Below are 24,810 nucleotides of genomic sequence, written 5' to 3' on the forward strand. Positions count from 1 at the left end.
AAAGCTTTACTGAAATGCAAATTAGCCAATTTAAGAGCAGTTTAATGCATTGTATCACAAAACCAATGAAAACAAGCTTCGAAAATATTTTTTTTTTGAAAAATTCGAAAATGCATAAAGTTGATACAAGTTTTCATGGAAGAATCCAAGTTCTTTAATTAAAAAAAAAAAATAAGTGGATAGTATAACGAAATTTATGTAACCTAATTACGAAAAAATTCGAAAATTGAAGAATTTTTTTTAAACATTTTCATGCAAAAAAAAACTTGATTAATTTAAAATCAGTACACTGTGTGATGAAATTTCGGAAAAATCCGAAAAGGTTTTACAAATTTTCATGACAGAATCGAAATTCTGAATCTAAAAAACTTAAATGAAATATGTTACAGAAACTATGTCAACCAATTTCGAAAATGTTTTTTTCGAAAAAATTTGAAATGTGTTTGAGAATATTGCAGAAAAAAATCAAAATTCGTATGTTTAAAAATTCCCAATGAATTGTATAACAACAACTAATAAGCCAATTTCGAAAATATATTTTTCGAAAAAATTTTTGATATCTTTTCTTTTAGCTGTTAGTAGAAGCTGTATCATTGGCTGTCTCTAAATTATATCTTTGTAATTTAAAAATGTCTGTCGAATCAGTCTTAAATTCGGATAAATTTTGAATATGTTAATTTAGTGAAAATTTATAGAACACATTTTTTTACGGCGCTCTTTACCCAACGTTTATTCCAAAGCATTGAAAACAGAAAAAAAACATTGTTAAACAATAACATACATGCACACATATAATTTTACGTTAATTAAGTACTATGAAAATTGCCTTTTGCTCGCAATGCGCAATAACTAATAACAATAACAATATTTGTTTCATATTCACAATTAAGTATATGAGGTACCTACACATGTTTTAGATTTTAGAACAGCTGTTGTGTCAACAAAACAAACAAAAACTAACAAATATAAAAATTTCATTTAATTTCTGTTGAAAATTATTTAAAAACTTCATAAGCGAATACCGCACAGCGCACACATACACATACACCATACAAAATCCACACAAAGGTCTAAATATAAATGAGGTATTTCAAAATGACACGTTTCCCATCATTAAGGCCGTGGCACAATGAAATTTTTCATATACATAGATGCGTTTAACAAAAGCTTTTATGCATTCCAGTAACATCGCTACAATCAACCAAGTTGTTACTTCTATAAATATAAAGCAACTTCACACTTGGCAATTGAAGTTTATTTCGCCTTGCCCATTCACATACAAAATTTCGCGAAGCATTGTTATAAATATTCTCCCTATACAACAAAAATACTTGCTAACATATTTTGTGTCGTATTCATTTGTTATATTGCAGCTTTTAATTGCGAAAAATTTTAGAAAAGTTACCAATGGGTGGGAAAAATAATTTCACTTGCAAAGTATACCAGCACCCTTAGCCAAAGCAAATGTCAAATCCTTGTTGTTGTTGTTGTAGCAGTGCTTCGCCCCACCTAATAGGTGCGACCGATCACAAATTTTCATCAATATCCTCTAACGGCAGTCCAAGAAAACTTGCTGTTTCAACAGAGGTGGACCATAATGAAAGGGGTGTTAGAGGCGTTGGTTCCACATTACAATTAAAGAGATGGTTGGAGTCATGTGGGGACACATTGCAAGCGGGGCATACATTTTGTATGTCGGGGTTGATTCTGGATAGGTAAGAGTTTAGCCTGTTACAGTATACAGAAAGGAAGTTGAGCTAGAGTGACTCGCGTTTCCCTGGGTAATATGCGTTCCTTTTCCGCAAGTTTTGGGTACTGTTCTTTGAGTACTGGATTCACCGCTCAATTCCTGGCATAAAGGTCCGACGCCTGTTTGCGGAGTCCACTGACGACCTGCTTGTGTTTTTTTGCTTCATACGGCCGAGTTCTCAGGTGCCATATTTCCGCATAACGCTTACGGAAATGACTCCTTAAGCCCCTAGGCGGTGTTGGCTCATCAATCAGATATCTGTTGGGATGCCCAGGTTTCTGAGTATCCAACAGGAACTGTTTGGTTAGCATCTCATTTCTCTCCCTGATGGGGAGTATTCTCACCTCATTATGTAGATGGTGTTCTGGGGACATAAGAAGACAGCCCGTGGCGGTTCTGAGAGCAGTATTTTGGCAGGCCTGTAGCTTCTTCCAGTGAGTAGTTTTTAGGCGTGACGACTGGCTGGTCAATTGCTTTGTATGTGGTAATGAGCTTTTCGTTATCTTTTCCCCAAGTACTGACAGCAAGGGATTTGAGGATTTTATTACGGCTCTGAATTTTCGGTACAATTGCGGCTGCATGCTAACCAAAGTGTAGATCCTGATCAAACGTCACACCCAAGATTTTGGGGTGTAGGACAATCGGTAGCGTAGTGTCATCGACGTTGATATTCAAAATGGTCGACATTTGAGACGTCCATGTTGTAAATAAGATCGCGGAGGATTTAGTCGGTGATAATGCCAGTTTTTCCAAGCGAAAAAACTGGAGAGATTAGGGAGGTAGCCGTTTATTCTGTTGCAAAGCTCATCGATCTGTGGGCCTGGGCCTGTGGCCATTATTGTGCAGTCATCGGCGTAGAAAACGATTGTGACTCCTTCCGGTTGTGAAGGTAGCTTAGATATGTAGAAATTAAACAAAAGTGGGGATAGGACACCACCCTGTGGCACCCCTTGTTTAATTCTTCTTGGTTTTGATGTTTCGTTTCTAAATTGCACCGATGCCTGCCGACCACCCAGATAATTTGCGGTCCACCTTTTAAGACATGGAGGAAGAGTAGACCCTTCCAGGTCTTGCAGTAACGTGCCATGGCTGACCGTATCAAAAGCTTTTGATAGGTCTAGCGGTACGAGTACTGTCCTATGGTGGGGCTTCTGATTTAAACCACAATTTATCTGGGTGCTAATGGCATTTAGCGCGGTGGTGGTGCTATGGAGTTTTCTAAAGCCATGCTGATGAGAGGCTAGCTGCAAATTTGCTTGGAAATAAGGGAGCAAAATAGCTTCAAGCGTCTTTGCTACTGGCGATAGGAGAGATATCGGACGATACGACTCTCCTATGTTAGGCTGGTTTCCCAGGCTTTAGTAGCGGGACCACCTTGGCCATTTTCCATTTCTCGAGTATGACAAAGGTGGAAAGAGACAGGTTGAAGATATGTGCTAAATATTTGAAACTCCCTTTCCCTAGGCTTTTAAGCATCGGCATGGCTATGCCGTCTGGGCCCACTGCTTTGAATGATTTAGCATGACCGATGGCATCCTCAACCTCTTTGGCAGTGATGGTGGTTGATGACGCGCTGAATTTATGTTTATGTGCGTGTCTGTTGGCCCTCCATCTACCTTTGTCGACCGCAGAATGCATTATATATTTTCAACAGAAGGCGCTTGCGCATTTTTCCGCATCCGACAGCCCTTTATCGCCAAAGGCGATGGAAACTTTGTCATTGTACCTAGACGGATTCGATAGGGACTTTACGGTGAACCAAAGTTTACCTACACCGGTAGAGAGATTACAACCGCTTAGGTGCTCCTCCCATTTCGCCCGTTTGTGTTCATCCACAAGCAATCTGATGCGTTGGTTTATATCCCTTATTTCGGGGTCGCCGGGATCGAGCTGTCTTATAAGGTCACGTTCTCTCTCTAAATTTGCGGCCTACGTCGCCAGAAAGTGGGGCCGAATTTGGGGAATTCTACCAGCGGGAATGAAGCGAGCCGAGGTGGATTCAATGACCTTGCGGAAAGCACGCTCCCCTTGGCGGGCATCAGTCGGGATATGGAGGGCCACAAAGCGGTTGTCTGTAAAGGATTTGTATTCATCCCACTATCCTTTTTTAAAGTTTATAAAAGTGCGTTTTTCTGTGACGATGACGTCGGCGGTACGCACGAGCGAAATAAGTAGGCAGATGGTCGGATGCCAATGTTACCATCGGCTGCCAGTTGACGCAGTTTACGAGTCCTGCGCTCACGATTGATATATCCGGCGAGCTGTGACAGCTTCCTACAATACGTGTGGGGGCGTCTCCGTTTATTGTGCAGAACGTATTTTCTTCTATTTGATTCGCCAACAAATTCTTCTTATGCTTTGCTTGCAACAAAATTTGAGAGTTGGCTACTTTTTCATATCAGATGGCGCCAGTGTCGCTCGATCTGTCGTTCTCCATAAAAATACGTGCAAACAACATATCATACATAAGCTTGTGTTAAACTCATCCATGTGAAAAACTGCTTATGTGACGGAGCTATTTATTACCCTTACAATTGTATCTTGCGGCTTTGGTTGAAATTGGCTTGTCAGTTTAATATTTGGTGTCACTAATACGCTGCTGTTGGCCTCTTTAATTATTTGAACAGTTACACGTGTATTTAATTACATGCTTTTTTTTAATGAATCTTTATGGATATTATATGTATTCCCACCAGCAAATCGTGTAAGCAATTAAGAGAAACAAGGTATACCTATAGTGCCCGCGCTGCTTGCTGTCATCACTTTTTGGCTTTGGAATATACTACCTATTGAGAAATTTCGTTTAATTAAAAAAATCATATACGAGGCAACCCTGACAAATTATTATCTACGGCAACACCTTGATAACAGATCCAAAAATGTGGCGCATTATCTTTATTCAAAATTTAATTAACCGTTCTCGTGATTGGAGCATTATGGAATAGAATAAACATATTTTGATATATAATTTATGTTAAGTGGCACCTCTAATCAAAAAAATTTGTTTTAAATAAAATGCAAAGTACATACATCTCGTTTGATAAAGCTTCCAGATTAGATTTACAACGATAAATACCTCTCGGGAAGCTAGAATCCCCTATTGACATATTTTGATTACTTTCTAAAATTTCATAGAGCTGGCAGCTCTGAAGATGCGTTTAATTTGATAAGTGTTTAGGTGTTTCAGCAACATGAACACTATGCAGTGCCTGCCTTCTGAATTTTCGAAACTCTACTCACAACTAGCAATGAGGCTCCATCATGAGCACACCTTAAGACACGGATGATTAGTTAAATCTAATTTGTGACACCATAAGTCCAATGGATTCTCCTGAATTTCACGCCTCATATAGCAAGCCTTTTGATTACATAAAAACAGTATTCTGTAAGGTACATATTACTGTTTTATTAAGGGATAATATTACTGTTTGGAAATAATTAATAAACCAAAAAATTTAAATTATTATTATTTTTTTAAGCTATCTCTTATGAAATACCCCTTTAAAAGCTCAGTATTCACTTTCAAAAGGGCAGCATTGCCTCTCATGATACCTAAATAAATTGAATTTGAAGTAAATGCTCTCAAAATGTATCCCAGTTTACCCTATTATTCAATTTAGCTGCTGTTTCGTAGGTTTATGAACGGCTCCAAAATATGCGCACAGTACTAATTCGAGTTCCATGTCTTCGTTGCATAAATTTGTATAATGTTTCAGTCACCCTGTGTGCATGTACTTGCGCATGTGTGTGTGTGTAAGTCAAGTGCTCAATAAAATACAACTTAGCAACAATTCAAATGCTATGTGGTCGTGTTTTGCTTATGTCGTCATATTAGTTTTAGTCAAGAAATTTTTGGCAACTAAATTTGGCATTTTCTTTCAACGGCAGTGCCAAGTATAAATCACATTTATATATTAATTCTTACTTATATTTATGTACTTGTATGTACTATTTAGTGTAAATATCGTACGTAGGTACATTCAAGGACAGTGCGGATTATGACAGTCAGAATTCTGTTTCAAATATTAGCATCTACACTAATACATGCACAAGTGTTTATTTAGATATGTGTTGAACCGCGGTTGCTAATGCCTCTCAGTATGAAAAACCTCTGAATACTGTGCTATCAATAAAAACAACAACAATAACTTGCTATCACGTGCTAATAATCAACTTCTGTTAGTTATCGTTCGAATCTCCGAACTGTCGAATAAATAACTTAAATATTCAGCATAGCAAAATAATCTTTATTTATACATACAACTTTGGTAGTGGTATTTACAAATAGATTACTCGCGTAATTCACTGATAGCGTGCTAAAATCAAACTGATACTACTCTCTGTTGTCTCGTTCGCCTATTTTTCATACAATTTAGACTTTTCCCGAACAGCATTCTCAAACAGTTTCTTATTTATTTCTCATTTCTGTACTCATACTCACGATCGCCTTCTTGTGATATGTGTGCATTTGTGTATATGCTCTGCTTCTTCTTCGCTCTTACCCTGCAAAAAATTTTGTGATCAATCCCTAAAGAGATTGATCTCCGATGATCTCTTTTGTCTACGTTTCGGCATAATTGATCTTTTTAGTGCAAATTTGTGTAGCCCATTTTAAGAAATGTTAAAAGGAACGGCAACGAATTGAGCAAAACTTCAGGTGATTGAATCCAATTATTTAAGAAAAAAATGGAACCCAAATTACTAGGGCTAAACGACTACGCCGGAGTTAGGGTTAAATTCGGAGAATATTTTTATCCCTTTTTGAAAAGTGTGCGAAAAACTTTGGTGGCTTGGCAAACCGTTCGATGGTTTTCCTGCCATGAAAAATGCGACTGGTTTCTATTTGAGTGCTTATTGACAGAAAAGGGACTAGTCTTCACACGTTCCCATATGCGTACAAAGGGGATTAGTCCTATCTTCGTAGGACATGCTCACACAAAAAGGAACAGTTCAACTCATACAAAGATATCAAAACTGGCATTGGTCGCATACTCTTTTGCAACTAATTCCGGATTCATCCTAGACTAATCGCATTTTTTGTAGGGTAGATTTTCTGTTTACATGTGTGTGTGGCGGCTAACTTCGCTGTTGTGATGTGTTTATTTACTAGCAGCATAGTGACTTAGGCGGCCACCGTGGTGTGATGGTAGCGTGCTCCGCCTACCACACCGTATGCCCTGGGTTCACTCCCCGGGCAAAGCAACATCAAAATTTTAGAAATAAGGTTTTTCAATTAGAAGAAAATTTGTCTAAGCGGGGTTGCCCCTCGGGAGTGTTTGGCAAGCGCTCCGGGTGTATTTCTGACATGAAAAGCTCTCAGTGAAAACTCATCTGCCTTGCAGATGACGTTCGGAGTCGCATAAAACATGTAGGTTCCGTCCGGCCAATTTGCAGGGAAAATCAAGAGGAACACGACGCAAATTGGAAGAGAAGCTCGGCCTTAGATCTCTTCGGAGGTTATCGCGCCTTACATTTATTTTATTATAGTGACTTATTGAAACTACTAATATTCGCCACAATATTCTAAAGTATTTATTAAAGCGCAAGTACTTTGAAAGATTAAAAAAAAATAAAAAAAATTGCGAAAAAAGTTGAAGCAGCAAACGGAAGTTGCCGGCGGGCAAACTATTAATTTTCTTTTATTGCTGTAAATATGTGACCGAAAGCTTTGATTTTTGTCATTGTTTAGACGCTCCGATATCGGCAGCAAATGCATATCCAAAAGTAGCTAAATACATATATCTAAAAGACAGAAGCGAGCTATAAATAAGCATCCATGAGATACACAAACTAGAAATATACATGCAACTACTCGATACGGCTATTCGCTAACAGCCTAGAGCCTGGCAGAAATAAGTAAACGAGGCAAACCAAGAGTATGAAAGCAGCGCAGGCCAAGTGATGATGAATCAGTTTGATTTCAGTATGCTAAGTGAAGTCTGCAAGTAGTTTAATTGTGAAGTACTACTACCATAGTAGTGTTGTAAATAAAGAACAGTTTGCTATACTGAATATTTGAGTTATTTATTCGACAGCGGCGGCCTTGGTATGGTGGAAGCATGCTCCATCAACCACTTAGAAGATCCTGGGTTCAATTCTCGTGGAAAGCAGTGCTTTAGCGAACACTCCGAGTGTATTTCCGCCATGAAAAGCTTCTCAGTGCAAAAAAAAAAACATCTGCCTTGCAGATGCCATTAAGAGTTAGCGTGAAACATGTAGGCCCCGTATCGCCAATTTGTAGAGAAAATTAAAAGGAGCACTACGCAAATTGGAAAAGAAGCTTGGCCTAAAATCTCTTCGGACATTATCGCGCTTCGCATTTATTTTTTTATTTTACTCGATAGTGTAGAGGCTCAAACAATAACTGAAGGTGCAGAATAATCAAGAATTTCTAATCAAATTTGCACATCACTACTTAATGATATTAACTCAAACTTCTACACAGACTCTGATAAAAAATACTGATTGCTATCCAGACAGTCATAGTAAAATATAGATTAGTTAACACAAATATATAATTATATATTTTTATAGATATGAACAAAGTTTTAATTCCATTAAGTGTAAATTAAAGTACACATTTTTAAGATACGTTTGATCGAATTATAAATCGTTGATTGTACTAAGCAATTATCGTCTATAAATCAAGACGCGCGTGCATGATAATGAAGTAAATCAATAAATATTGTTGAACAAATATTTTAGTTGTTTGTTGAAATTCTTAAAATTTTTTCAATGTGATACATTTCAAGTTTATATTAAAATTTGAAATTCAATTAACACATTTTAAAATGTTTAAGTTTTGTGTTCATATATCATAATGAAGATTGCGACGAAACTGGCCTTCATTATCTGCTTGAATCACGTCAAAATTGACAATTTTTTTTATATATTTTCAAGCAAGTTTTGGAACTTCCTTCGACACTATCACGAGCTTCTTTTCGTGACGGCATAGTCTCTTGGTTATCTCGGATTCGCTTGAAGGTTGATTGGGGGTGTAACCGAACATTACAAACTCAGCTGAGAGCTTTGGAGACAAAGTAAGGGAAAATCAACATTTAGCAAAATGAACCTAGGGTAACCTTTGAATGTGTTTGTATGACATGGGTTTCAAATGGAAGGTATTAAAGAGTATTTTAAAAGGGAGTGCGCCATAGTTCTATAGGTGGACGCAATTTCAGGATATCGCCATAAAGGTGGACCAGGGCTCACTCTGGATTGTGTTTTTGCGATATGGGTATCAAATTAAAGGTATTAATGAGGGTTTTAAAAGGCAGTGGCCCTTAGTTGTATATGTGAAGGCATTTTTGAGATATCGACCAAAATGTGGACCAGGGTGACCCAGAACATCATCTGTCAGGTACCGCTAATTTATTTATATATATCATACCGCGACAAGTATTCCTGCCAATATTCCAAGGGATTTTGATTTCGCCCAGCAGAAATTTTTCATTTTCTTCTACTTAATATGGTAGATGTCACACCCATTTTACAAAGTTTTTTCTAAAGTTACATTTTGCGTCAACAAACCAATCCAATTACCATGTTTCATCTCTTTTTTCATATTTCGTACAGAATTATGGCATTTTTTTCATTTTTCGCAATTTTCGATATAGAAAAAGTGGGCGTGGTCATAGTCGGATTCCGGCCATTTTTTATACCAAGATAAAGTGAGTTCAGATAAGTACGATAATAATAGGAGTAATGTTCCTGCCAAATTTCATCTATATATCTTCAACGACTGCCAAATTACAGCTTGCAAAACTTTTAAATTACCTTTTTTTAAAAGTGGGCGGTGCCACGCCCATTGTCCAAAATTTTACTAATTTTCCATTTTTCGTCATAAGGTCAACGCACTTACCAAGTTTCATCGCTTTATCCGTCTTTGGTAATGAATTATCGCACTTTTTCGGTTTTTCGAAATTTTCGATATTGAAAAAAAGGACGTGGTTGTGGTCCGATTTCGTTCATTTTAAATAGCGATCTGAGATGGTTGCCCAGGAAGCTACATACCAAATTTTATCAAGATACCTCAAAATTTGCTCAAGTTATCGTGTTTACGGACGGACGGACGGACGGACATGGCTAAATAAATTTCTTTTTTCGCCCACATCATTTTGATATATAGAAGTCTATATCTATCTCGATTAGTTTATGTCGTTACGAATTACCGTTATGCGAACAAAGTTAATATACTCTGTGAGCTCTGCGAGTATAAAAAAAAAAACAAAGCAAAAAATCGTTCATGAAAAAAAAATTTTATTTTTTAAATTTTAAACAATAATATTAGTTTTTAGATTCAAAATTTCGACTTAAGCTTCATTATTTTTAAGTTTTTTTGTTTATGAAATTTCCAAAGATTTAAAAAAAGGATTTTAAGGAATTTTTTTGTTATAAAAAAAATTGTTTCTTTTGTTTTTAATTTTCAATACTTTACGGCTTTTAGAATTAAAAAAAAAGAATGCAAAGCTTTTGTTTTTAGTCTTTGGCTTTATTCTTTTTTAGTTTTTACCGTGTTTTTATGAATACGCAAATATCTATAAATATTATTTTTTAATTTTTTAATACATTACAAATTTTTAAAATTTTATCAAACAACAAAGACTATGAAGAATAATAACTTATGTATGGTAAATTTTTAATTTTATGAATTTCCTATAAAAAAATGTGTATGAAAAAAAAAGGTTCTTTGACCACTGTGCAGCATTCTAATGTTAATAATGCTAATTAAAGTTCTAAGGCAACCGTCTGCAGGCAATCAATAACCATTCATATTTCATTGGTATCAGTGCTTTTAGGATTGAATGATATATAATTAGCGCTTGATTATATTTATCAAGTTTTTTTTACATTCAAACTTTTCAATGGTCGTGGCGCACAGGCTACTCAAAAGGACTTTTAATAATTATTAAATAAATTATAAATTAAAAATTGCATAAAAAATGTTTTCATACATTTAAAAGCAATAAGGGCAACCCCCTCTTAATTCATAAAAATTTAATTAATTAAAATTCTCATTTCCAACATGATTCACGGAATAGCGCCGTTAAAATATGAAAGCCGAGACAGAAACGTAAATAATGAAGACAAAGAAAAAATAACGAAAGTTGATTCCCATTAAATTCGCTTTTATTTCAATTATGTGACGTTGATATGATTTTGAAAATTTCTAAACAATTTAGTTAATATATGTATGTTGACAATGAAAAGTGAAAAACAATTAACAAATTAAATGAAGAATGAATGAAATCGAGATTAATACGCTTAATTACACTGAGCTTAATTGCTTTGTTTACGTTACGCGCGAGAACGCAAAACATCAAAATACATATTGAAACTGAAACTTAAATTCCAATACGCGATGCCAGATGCCAATGATTTGTTACCCGATAACTCTGTTGGCTATAAACATTGTCACTTGTTATTGTTGTTTAGTGGACTTTTGATGTGCTGGAATTTCGTGTAATCTCGCAAGTGTTTTGTATTGTGCATAAGAATGTGTGTGTACGGTGGTTTCCCCGCTGATGCAAATTTTTATGATTACTGTGCTATTCAATATTGGCGCTGAATGCAAAATTAATTTAAAGCATAGTTGGGGGTAGTGCACTAAATTTTACGAATAAACAAATTTATTGCAGTCATTTTATTTTTTCATTACCACTCAGCGTATTGAAAAAAAATTTAAATAAAATTATTGAAACCCAGTTGAAGTAAATTGTATGCTAAATGTATGAAAAAGTATGTAAAATCGATATTTTTATACTTAGTTGAGCAGAGATCACAGAGTATATTAATTGTGTTTGCATAACGGTACTCCGTAACGGCATGAACTAATCGAGATAGATATAAGCTTCAATATATCAAAATGGTCCTGGCGAAAAAAGAAATTCATTTAGCCATGTCCGTCCGTCCATCCGTCTGTCCATAAACACGATAACTTGAGTAAATTTTGAGGTAACTTAATGAAATTTGGTATGTAAGTTCCTGGGCACTCATCTGAGATCGTTATTTAAAACGAACGAAATCGGACTATAACCACGGCCTCTTTTCGATATCGATAATTTCGAAAAACCGAACAAGTGCGATAATTCATTACCAAAGACAGATGAAGCGATGAAACTTGCTAGGTGGGTTCACCGTATGAGGCAGAATAGAAAATTAGTAAAATTTTGGACAATGGGCGTGGCAAAAGCTTCATGCATGCATGAAATGTGCATGTTGTATCAATGATCGTAGGTTTGGAAAAATACACTTTTCTAAATCTTGAATGCACGTATATAATTTATTATTATTATTAGGATTAATTACAGCGTTTTAAGCCTAAAACTTAGATTATTACAAATTATAAATACATTTTAATTATAATAGTATTTCTAGCGTTTGGGGTGTCGGAATGCATGAGATTCCGATCAGCACGGGAACTGGTGGTTCCAACGGGCGAGTCTTGGAGTCATCTCATTGGGAAGTTGGAAGGACGTGTTCACAATCCTGCCCTACTCCAAGACGTATGATTACAGTTTTATTAAGTGTGCTGTCGGAATGCATTTGATTCCGGTCAACCCAAAAGCCAGCTGTTCAGCAGAATGAGCCACTCTTATCGGACGGTTGGAAAGGACGTGTTTCCAATCCTCCCTGTACCAGCTTTTTAATTAATTATAATATATCATTGTTGTATACGTGATTCACATGAACTGTTTGTTATGACTTTGACTTTTCTGTATTATCTTGAAAAAATCTATGCGTATTTACGAAATTTATGTACTTGAAACAATCTTCTTCCAAGACATGAGTAACTGTCGAGAGATTGGGCAACTTGGAGCAATTATATTGGTATATATAGAGGATTAATGATGAACGCCGACCGTTTGGCCAAGCATGCTTTGCCGTTATTGAACTGTTGTGAAGTCAATTTTCAGGATGGTGTGGTTTGACCAAACCATGTAGAATAAGTTTCTGCTGATCAATGCATGCATTTTTAGTGCATTTGTATGCATTCGGCATTAATAAAACCGCAAGCATACAGTAGAAGTAGAACATAAGTAGTAATAGAGTAGGCATGAAATAAACGTGCATTTATACTGGCATGCTTACATAGGTCCATTTTAATGCCTCAAATATCGATGTTTCATGCATTCATTTACAATTTAAAAGTTCTCTATGCTCTACTCAAATGAGTGAAGATAAATTTTTATGCACTAAGCTGAAGCTGAAAATATTTTCACTACCAGATTTTAAATTTTAGTGAACAATTTTTCAGGTTCACGACTACTTTAGCTGAGTGCGGCTAATATTTTTTGCAATACCATCAAACTGTGAGTGAAGTCTGGTGCATTAATGCATTACCCCCAACTCTGATTTACAGCTAAAGCTAATACATATTTGTATGTATGCAAAGCTAAGAAATTTAAGCGGCGTTCACGCGTGTGTTTGATCGCCGTAGATGGGCAAGCACGCGCTATAAAAGCGAAATTCTTTAATTGCCTATAAAAACGTGTTCGCCTATGATAAACAATAATAGCAAAAAAAAAAAAAAAATTTATAAAGAATTTTACATCCAATTTTAATCTAAAAACTATTATAGAATTAATCGTTTGTATGTGCTTCTCGTAATTGGATAATTGGATTTTAAACTTTTGACTTTCGCAAAATACTATCAGCCGAGCTTGATACTTTTAGCTTGCAATTGCCAGCTTTCTAGTGCTTTTGCCTTTTAATTATGTAAGTAAGTTGATATGCCTTCGTTATAAGTGCGATAGAAAAATTGAATATTAAATCGATTATCTAAAAGTAGGTTAATACGTGTCTGAGCTAAAACTTTGTATCAAATATTTATAGCATCTATTTATGTATTATTTGAAAGGCAAAATTACTGAACAAGTTTAATGGGGAGTGTGATGACCTAGGGCCTACCTAATTATTTTCTAGCTTTTAGTATTATTATTACTTCCTGTAAGTATTGTTTTCAACAAAACCGTTTAACTTAAACATTTTTTTTAAATTATTTTATTTTCAAATTTTCCCAAAGACTTTACTTGACTCTGCGCCACGTAAGCTTGTCCCTCCTCGAAATCCAAAATTATCCAATTTTTTACAATCTAAGTGCTCAACACATAATCCTTCCAAAGACTTTACTCGACTCTGCGCCACGTAAGCTTGTCCCTCCTCGAAATCCAAAATATTTTGATGTCACTTCTACAGGACTATATGTAATATTTGTTCCAAATATGAGCCAAATACGATTTTTTTTAATATCTCGATCCATGCGCCACCTAGAGGCGATTTTTTCATAGGTCTCTTTCTATTCATGTATGTATTATATGTTCCAAATATGAGCCAAATCGGACCACAAATACGACTTTCTGAAATATTTCTATCCATGCGCCACCTATCGGAGTTTTTTTTTCTTATTATTGCATTGTCATCAGGTTCTGAACTATGTTCTAAGTTTCAAGCTTGTAGCTTATCGGGAAGTTACTTAAATTTCAATTACAAAATTCGTGCCAACCAGTCAACCAGCTAGCTTGTCAAGTCAAGGTAAATAAAACCGCTTAAAAAAATACAAGGGAAGCTAATACAAGCGTGTTATGAAAAACGCTGTAACCGAGCGTTATATAACTAGTTGTAAGCTGGTTAGAAAAAAATTTGGAGTAGAAGTAGTGCTCAGCCATGTGCCGCATTATGCTGACGAGGTCACGTGATGCTCGATACTTTATTATCTTCTTATTATAACTGTGAGGTATCGCTTACTTTACTAATTTATTCGCCAAATAAACGCGTTTGTCACGTTTCTTTGCTTTGATACTTAACTAGATAACTATAGCTGTCTTTTTTTTACATGTATATACATATGCACTTAAACTTTATATCGACTGCTATGCGCATAACTTTTTCTACACTTAGAAATTGTTGCGCATAAAATTAGTACTAAAAGTGTGTCTTCATCCATACATTACTACTATGTGTAATGAGCGTTTTTCTTGTCGCAAATGTAGATGTATAAACATGTAAAAAAAACGCATTCTGCCGTGCCCTATTATCTATCTACTCGCTCTAGTTATGATTGATTGGTTACCGTACTATCAGGCCAGCGATATCAGACCCAAGTAGCGCTCTAGGTGATATTTTAATGAATTTTTTCCTGGAACCAATTAATTTTAAGGTATGTTAAATGACTGTACACTTAGCTTTACGAGTTCGTCGGGATTGTTGCCTATGTGGCAGAAAATCAAAATTTCAGATTAAGTCTGAATCTGGGTTTTCTGCTTACAGGTTATGGTTCTCTTTTTTTATAAAAGGACCTTGAGTGAAACGAGTGAATGTTTGTGTGGGTCCGTGTGCGAGGATTGGCGACGCCTACACCTGTCTTTAAAGGGACTCCTCTCTTTCCGTGTAGAGCACAAATGCCGAGTGTACTCTAATTGTGGCTGTAATCCTTAATATTTCCTTCCTAGATTTTTCAGTAAATTCTCTATTCTATTCCGGTTGTATGGCGGCCCTATAGTGTAATGAAGACCCAACGATTCCCCACCATCCCGAGTGCTAAAACTGCGCAAGTTCAGAGAAACTCATTAGTTTAGTAATTGATCTATACAAAGATGGTAGAACATTCATCTCTCAGTACTGTTGTATGCCCCTAATGGGACCGCTTTGCTTTGTTAATACTGCTTGTGCTTTTGGTGTGTTGTCGCATGCGCTAATAATCGATCGCTGTAAGCTATGAGAGACCTTCCTTTTGGTTGACGATCGTCTGAGGCTCCCTAGATAGAGGTATGCCATAGCCAGTCATTTAGCTAAAACAAATATCTTAAAAATATAGCCTAGTGCAAATCTTTATGTCTTTGATATCATATTTATATACGATTTGTTCGATGTTCTCGATCCACAGGAAAAGCAATGGCAACGCCAAGGCAACATACATCTAATTAAATATCTAATACTTTTGTTTGCTCTGTCGAACAGTTTTTCAACTTTTTGAGGGACATTAAAATACAGTAGAATCCCAAAAAAGTTAACTCTCGAGGAAGTTAAACGCTCGGCTAAGTTGACCGAGGTTGAGCATTCACATAGCGCTCTAAAAAGTTACTATTGGTTAACTTTTCTGACCTTTTTTCAAATTCAACCGTTATTTGGCAATAAAAACAAATGCGGGTATTCCCCTATTTCTGTGTTATTGTCAAAGATGTTTAGTGTTGGCGTCAGCATTAACGACATTGAAAATTGTACCGACGCTCAAATTACGGAAGATGATGAATATTGCAAAGTGTCCGATAATAAATAAAATAAATGTAAGGCGCGATAACCTCCGAAGAGATCTTAGGCCGAGCTTAATTTGTGTCGTGCCCCTCTTGATTTTCCCTACAAATTGGCCGGACGGGAACTACATGTTTTATGCCGACTCCGAACGGCATCTGCAAGGCAGATGAGTTTTCACTGAGAGCTTTTCATGGCAGAAATACACCCGGAGCGCTTGCCAAACACTGCCGAGGGGCGACCCCGCTTAGAAAAATTTTCTTCTAATTGAAAAACCTTATTTCTAAAATTTTGATGTTGCTTTGCCCGGGGTGCGAACCCAGGGCATACGGTGTGATAGGCGGAGCACGCTACCATCACACCACACTACCATCACACCAAAGTGTCCGATAATGATAGCCAAAAATAAGCTATGATCAGATATCAGATCTTAATAATATGGGGTCCAAAGTTGGCAAAACCTATTACACAAAAGAAAAAAAAAAAGAAACAAGTCTCGACTGCTTCTTTAAACCAGCTATTACAAATTAATAAGTACATATCGACTTGCCATACGAAAAGTAACACTTACAAAATTTTTTTCACAAGATTTCTTTGTAAAAAAATTTTAAAGTGAAAAAGTAGTTCGCGATTCTACTGTATTTAAATTTTATCCTATACTCGGTAAAACCTTCTAATTCCACTTTTCGCTCAAAACGACTTTTTCATCTGCTGGAATGTGGAACGATTTCTGCACATTGTTGTAAAAGAAAAGTGTAACTATTTTCTGTGAAAAAGGGCTGAATCGGTTGAAGCCATGCCCAGTTTTTATACACAGTTGACTGTCTGTCCTTCCGCTCGGCCGCTAACACGATAAATTGAGCAAAAATCGATATATATAAACTCAGTCCACGTACTTATCTGAACTCACTTTGTATTGGTACAAAAAACGACCGAAATCCGACTATGACCACGCCCACTTTTTCGATATCGAAAATTACGAAAAATGAAAAAAATGCCATAATTCTATACCAAATACGAAAAAAGGGATGAAACGTGGTAATTGGATTGGTTTATTGACGCAAAATTTAACTTTAGAAAAAAACTTTGTAAAATGGGTGTGACACCTAAAATATTAAGGAGAATGAAATGAAAAAGTTCTGCACGACGAAATAAAAAACCCTTGAAATCTTGGCAGGAATACTATTCGTGGTATTATATATATAAATAAATTAGCGGTATCCAACAGATGACGTTCTGGGTCACCCTGCTCCACATTTTGGTCGATATCTGGAAAACGCCTTCACATATACAACTACCACCACTCCCTTTTAAAAGCCTCATTAATACCTTTAATTTGATACCCATATCGTACAAACATATTCTAGCGTCACCCCTGGTCCACCTTTATGGCGATATCCTTAAATGGCGTTCATCTATAGAACTATGGCCCACTCCCTCTTAAAATACTCTTTAATGCCTTCCATTTGATACACATGTCATACAAACACATTCCAGGGTTACCCTAGGTTCATTTTCCTACACGGTGATTTTCCCTTATTTTGTCTCCATAGCTCTCAACTGAGTATGTAATGTTCGGTTACACCCGAACTTAGCCTTCCTTACTTATTATATGTCAAGCTTGAGTGCTTTTTATCATACATAACTTGCCAAAAAATGCTCCAATTTCGAAATAAAATTTTTTTGTTGATATTTAAAAAATTTAATCAATTTATTTCCTGTATTTGTATATCTTAAAAAAAAAAACAAAAATATTCCTTGTTTATCAAAAAAATATTGGACAATGGGTGTGGCACCGCCAACTTTTAAAAGGAGGTAATTTAAAAGTTTAGCAAGTTGTAATTTGGCAGCTGAGTATGTAATGTTCGGTGACATCCGATCTTAGCCTTCCTTACTTGTTATGATTATTATTGTAAAGATAAATTTGTTCTCGCGGAGAGAGTTGTTTTATTTATATAAAACTTATCACAAAAAAACATCTAAGGCCTTGTAACTCGATCCTACTATTTTGAATAAATATATTTTAAATATCTCACAATTTTCTACGCACATTAAGTTCATTGCGAAAATTTAGATTCACTGCCTTTACGTGCACTTAGAAGTTGTTATGATAAGCTTTTCAAGGTTACGATTTGCACATCCACTTTGCATGTATAGATACAAACAAACACAAATTTATACATACATAGGTAGGTACATACATATGTATGTACACTTGTCATAGACTGCCATACGAAAATTTTTAAGTTCAATGTCGCTTCGCAGTCGAACAAAAATAAATTGCAATTGCATAATCATAAGTTCATACCTGTGGAAACTTATTTTAGCAAAATAAAGCTGGAAGAAGGTAAGTTTAAGCTTTGCTTAAAATAGCTCAGCACTGTTGAAAGCAAGATATTTGTATGTAAACTATACCTTTTTTCATATATAGGTACATACATACATATGTATATGGGGTATTCCATCCCATTTCGACCAATTTTGAGCCCGACCCCTTTGAAATTGGCTGAAAGTTTTTCTTCTTTTTCTAGCTTACGAAAGACGTTTTTCAGAATTTTTTCAAATTTTTTCATCCAACTCACTGACACTTACTGTGTCAGTCATTAATCCTGGTTATTTTAATCGTGGATTACCATAATATATAAAGAAAATAATACTTACAAATCATTTTCTTTAATTTTTTTTGTTATATAAATAAAATTAATAAAACTAAAATTTTTATTTTTGAAATTTTTTTTTTTCAATTAAATAAAAAAAAAAATATAAAAATATCGGCCCACTCCGGGATTATTGTGGTTGATTGCAGAATTGATTGAGGGTTTTTATGAGAAAAAAAAAATGGCGAAATTCGAAAAATCTCGAAAAACTAAAAAAATAAAAAAAAAACTTTAAAAATTTTTTTGTATTTTTTCCGAAAAGTACATTTAAAAACATATTTAAAAAAAAAAAGATCCCAAACGGTCAATTTTTGAAAAAGTTATAGCATTTTGAAAACAAAGACGGTGTTTTTTTTTAAATTCATAACTTTTTTTGAGTTGGATGAAAAAATTCTGAAAAACGTCTTTCGTAAGCTAGAAAAAGAAGAAAAACTTTCAGCCAATTCTAAAGTTGTCGGGTTCAAAATTGGTCGAAATGGGATGGAATACCCCATATATAACCAGGGATGCACCTTAACGTTAAGCTAATCGTTTATCAAAAAATTTCCACCGTTTCCGTTGAAACACTTCGAAATATTATCGATAAAGAAATTATCAAAATAAATTGTATCTCGTTTTTAACCGAAACGAAAAGCTTTCGTTAACGTTAAAAACGTTAACAAAAACGTGATACTTTATGTTTGAATTGTGCTGGCAATGCTACAGCCATGGTGAAGCCGCAAGGTGGCAACAACGAGCGCACATACACACACAAACTCTATGTAATTTGTTTGTGTAATTCGTTGGTGGTAATGTCAAAAATACTCTGAGAAATGTTCGTACTGTCAAAATTCAAGAGAAAAGTTGCAATCAGCTTGGCTAATGCTTTCACCTTTAATGACTCCGCCATCAATCAGCTTTGCCAGCATAGTTTGAAATTAATAATCAACATAAACGATTTGATTTCGTTTTGATATGGCAGAAAACGAAACGAAATCATTTCGTTAATTTGACGATCTTAACGTTAATAAACGAAGCGAAATGAGTTCGTTTCGTTTATTAACGTTGATTATCGTAACGAAATGATATCGTTTCGTTGGTTAAGCATGCCTGTATATAACCCACTTAGAATTGACATGTTTTAATCATTCAAGCAATTTAGTTTTAATTTTTCTCATCGATATCTGATTTTAAAGCAGCATAAGTCTATACTCCAGATATTGTTCATCTCTTTTAACAATTCAAAAATTTCATAAATTTTCCAAACCTTTTTTTTTTCATAAAAATCTTATCTAATAAGCGGCTATCATCTAGTTTCCAAGTTTTTTGCTATCTTTTAAAAATTAAAAAAAAAAACAATAATTTTCAAATTTTTTTTTCTAATCTAAACTAAAAAATTACATATTTTATTACACAATTACACATACATTTTTATAGCCAACTGAATTTTGTTCTAAGCACTCTCTTTCTCTCTCTCACTTTTTACGTATCTTTTGCGAACTCAAAACATTGGAAAATTTTCAAAACGAAATTTTTTTTCATAGAATTCTTATCAAAGTGACATAAATAAATCAAATTTCTTAATTTGGCAATATTTTTTATATTCCCAAAAAATTGCGGAAGTTTTTCAATTTTATTTTTTCAAATTTTAATTTAAAAAATCGAAAACACAGTTTCGAGAGCATCCAATTTTACTCGAATAATATTCAATTTTGTTATACTTATATTTAAAAAATTGAAAAAGTTTTGTACATTAAATTTTGGTCGAGCATTTTTAGAATTTTTTTTCTTCTATTTTTAGTTGTAAAGTAAAAAGCACAATTTTTTAGCTGATTGAATTTTGGTCAAAAATTTTCTAAATTTTTTTTCAAGTTTTTTATTTAAAAATCGAAAGCACAGTTTTGTTGCGAAATTAATTTTGGTCGAAGAAAGTGACACTTTAAGTTGATTTAAGAGTCTCCTTAACTTTTGAGAACTTTCTTTTCGCTGCATTTTTATTATATATCACATTTACTTTTATATAAGAAAAAGTTATACAAAAAAAAAATTCTAAAAATTCAACACGATTTGATTTTGAAGCAATTGCATATCTAAACTTTGTTAGACTGAAATTTAATGGGCCATACAGCTGAGCTTTCCGTTTTTGGATTTAAAAAAAAAAATATTTACTTTAGAATTTTGCCTTTAAATACGTTTTTAAAGAGAATAAAATTGAAACTAAAAGAAATGAAATAAGGGTTAAAACACCGCTGGCTGAATTAAATATCAGAATTTGACCAATTAGAAAATAATGTCTCATAAAAATTTTTTGTGAGAAAATAATTTTAAATTTTAAGACCGCATAATATATTCTCTATAATCAACAATTGTTGTTGTCTCAAGACCTGTTTGTTACAAAATTCTGTGTTCGAGTTCAAACTTTATGCCTTCACAATAATTTTTGTGCGAATTACTTTTATGATAATTTTTTTATAGTTGAATTTTTTTTATTTAGCAAAAATTTTACAATAAGCGAATCTCTGCAGGTTTGGCAGTCATATGAAAAAATTTTTCTTCTTGCAATTATAAAAAAATTTTCATAGACAATTTTCGTAGTTAACATTTATTTAATGAGAATAGAAGAATTTTCAGAAATTTTCAATAGCAATCTGCACTAAAAAAAAACTTATCTTTAATGAGGAAAAATTCCTTTAAAAAATTTTCTTTAAATTGAGTAAAATTTCATTGTAACGAGTAAGATTTAAAAATTTTTTATAAAACTGCATTAGTTTGAAGGAAAATTGTTCTTTAAACAAAAAAAGTGTTGTAAAGGCCTTGAGCTCAAATTCGAAACTTGCATTTTAATTTTTAGTTTGATTTACAAAATAATCTAATTTGACAAAGTTAATTTTGATTTCTTTAATGAAAAAATTGATAAATATTTTTTTAAATTTATAAACACTTTTTTAAGAAAAACTTGCCTTTTGTAGCTGCCGTTGCACCTTTCTTCTGTAGTTTTTTCTCTTAGCTTTCCACTTTTTTTTAATAATTTTTGCTATCAAATAATCTTATTTAATGCAATTGACAACCAACTAAAAAACAAAGATAAATTGTTTACAAACACACGTGCATAGTTAAGCACAAGCATCAGCACTTTTGTTGTTGTTAGTATCAATTTGTATTTAAATTAAGCGTAAACACGATTTTTTTTTTATTATTCTACTATAAAGAGTAAATTAATAGAAATTAAATTATAAATTATCCGACAATATTTTTGAAAAATTACAGCAACAATAACGATAATAAAATTGCGACACGCACGCACAGCACACGAGATATGCGCTTGAAATGCTCGAATAAAATTTGTGATCACGAAGGTGTTGTGAAATTTTGTGAAGCGCACAGCGCGCGACAGAGCACAAAAAGACAACAAACAAAAAACAGCTGACCGAGCAACCGATTGACGACTTTCTGGTTGCATGGGTGGCTGGCTGACTGACTGACTGACCTACCAAACGACTAACCGAGCGACCGACCGAGCGAGCGAACGCGGCTGGGTAGCTGTCTCGTTATTTAAATAGGTGATTGGTGTTTACATACATACATATATGCATACGTTGACACTTGCTTAAATATGTATATATTTATATATGCAGATATGTATATATTGAATAATTTTTTTCTTTTGAGCGAGCAACGAAACGCACGAATTTTCTGATGTCTTTTTTTTTCAAATTTCTTCTCTTATACCGTTTCTAGCGTTAATTTGCTAACGTCGTCCAACAGTTACAATCAATGACTGACAACAGCCCCAAAAAGTGGCAAAGTCAGAACATCATCAGCTGCTTTTGGCCCTACTATTTGTTGTTGCTGTGGACCTATGTATGTAAATAGTTGGCAGCGCTATATGTCTATTAGTCAGTTGTTGCTGTGTGAGTGGGCTGTTAGCGTAATACGGCGGAGAGTAGGCAAGAGCGCCAAAGAGCGAGCAAGAGCGCAAGTGAGCTCCAATGAAGTTTTTTTTTGTAGAATCACAAATGAGCGCACAGTGCATATGTACATCGTAACTCGAAAACTAATTTATAAATATACATGCATGTATGTGTATTTATGTATATAACTTTTTTGTAGTAAATAAACTATGTACTATAAATTAAGCACAAACAAATAACTTTAAAGGTTTGGCAGTAGGGGTTGGCATAGTAAGCTTGAAATAAGTAAATATGTATGTCGCTATATACTTTACAAAATTTGTTTATACATATGTATATGCTTATATACATACCTATGCAAGTTTTCATATATGTATGTGTATGTATATTTTTAGCCATTCATTTTAGGCCAATGAAGTTGGTCTGGATTTTAATTAGAATTATATTTATAGTTAAGTTAGATTAAACTTGCCGCTCAATAAAGAGAAATAAGGTAGTTAGCTTGTCCAATTAATTTTCATATTTCGGAAAAAAACTTTCTTTAAAGCTCTAACAAAGAAAAACTAGCTTTCGAAACTTTGTGGTTATCACGCTTTAACAGTGCACACAGATTTTATGCTATTGTATATTTCTCCAAATATTATTTGTCTAACCTTGAGGACAAACTTCATAACAAGATTTTAATTTGATTTTGTTGATCATTTGTGTACTCAGCTGCAGTAATAATACGCAAACTATTACAGCAGCGAACAGCAGAATAGCAGTGACAATTTTTATTATATTCTTTTTTTCTTGTTTTCGATATTTCTATGAGATTTGTAATTGAAACAATGCAAACATATCTCAAAAATGCTTAATAAAAAATTCGAAAATTTGAGTTAACTTTACGAAAGTTTCTAAATTTTTTTCGGAGTATGCAGTTTTATAGCCCAAACAATTGTAGTGTAACAAAGTATAAATTAAAGGTCTCTCAAAAATTGCCTTAATTTTTGAAAAATTTCTAAAACCTTCCGCAGTGTGTTTTTAATTTACCTCGATGCAAAGTTTGAAGTATATTTCGAAATAATAATTTTAAAAATAACTATAAATTTTGAGCGATTTATATCTTTCTCGGACTAAAGTTGTTTGGGCTACAAAACTGCATACTCAAAAAAAAAAAAAAAAAAAATTCCGAGAGCTAAAAAAAATCGATATTTGTATAAAGCTAACTCGAATTTTCTCACTTTTTCGAAAACCTTTTTAAGATTGGTTTGCATAACTTCAGTTACAAACTTCATAGAATTTTTGTGCCAAAATATCAAAAAAAAAAAAAAGAGGTGAATTTTATTGAAGAAATTAAAAAAAAATATTGACATTGTTATTTTTCGGATCGCTGCTGTATATATCACATGGGTATAGCACCTGGTTTACAAAACTTAGTTCGGCGTGAATCAGCTTTGTCCCACAATCTCTTAAGCTATTAACAAAAAAGTAAAAGCAACACCATCAGTGGAAATATAATATAAGACACTTAGAATATTAAAAACTTAGAACACATAAATCGTTAGATAGAACAGATTGGTGGCTATAAAAAATATAAATATAATAAGGTAAGGTGGCAACCCTAGATGACAACTGTTGGTAAAAATATTTTTGTGAAGCGCGACATAAAACACCTTCCGTTTGATACTAGTACCGACATGTATTTTTAACTTTAAAAACAAAATTTCAATAGGTGGCAACCTTGAAAAATATTCTTCGCAAGAATAACTAGCTGAAGGAGCTAGGAATATAGCATGCTCCAATTGTATAAAGAAACTTTCATCAGCAAGGATTAATTTGTCCTCGATACTGAAGCAGTTGTATAAAGAATTAAATATAATAATAATAATTGGTAACCCTTGATGGCAATAGCACTTAGAAATGCTGTCGTTAAAATCCGATATAAAGTACCTTTCCTTAGATACCAATATTGCTTTGTCACAACAACACAAAACACAAAAAACACAAAATTCAAAAAGTTGACTACCTTTTGAATATATTCACAGTGAGATTAACTTAGTGAAAGATCTTTGCTACCTTCAAATCACATACGCTATCTGAGCGACAAATTTCATTTGTTGATATTTACGCGAGATAATTGGCTGTATAAGGAAATATACAAAACAAGTAAGGGCGTGACTGTTTTCGGCTGTGCCTCAGACTTCATACCTTTCATGAATGGGGCTGAACAATAATCTTATCCCATTCGTAATATCCAAATAATCGGCTGTATAAGATAAAA

The 24,810-nt window shown here is 34.1% G+C and overlaps 1 protein-coding gene across 5 annotated transcripts in view; it reads right to left on the reverse strand.

Annotated features, from left to right (window-relative positions):
- The window catches only part of Tob (Transducer of ERBB2), a 128,018-nt gene that overhangs the window by 85,350 nt on the left and 17,858 nt on the right, over positions 1-24,810 (reverse strand). The window contains exons 1-2 of one of the 5 annotated variants that reach the window (XM_067785285.1): positions 22,323-22,370; positions 21,597-21,707 (exon numbers count right to left, since the gene is read on the reverse strand). The exons of 2 other annotated variants lie outside the window; for them this stretch is intronic. The gene's annotated coding sequence lies outside the window, so the exon portion shown is untranslated. Of the gene's footprint in view, positions 1-21,596; positions 21,838-22,322; positions 22,371-24,810 lie in introns of those variants that run through there. 2 more of the 5 variants (XM_067785284.1, XM_067785283.1) reach the window with 2 other exon arrangements.

This window comes from Eurosta solidaginis, chromosome 4 (genome assembly GCF_040869045.1).
Source record: "Eurosta solidaginis isolate ZX-2024a chromosome 4, ASM4086904v1, whole genome shotgun sequence".
Taxonomy (NCBI): domain Eukaryota; kingdom Metazoa; phylum Arthropoda; class Insecta; order Diptera; family Tephritidae; genus Eurosta; species Eurosta solidaginis.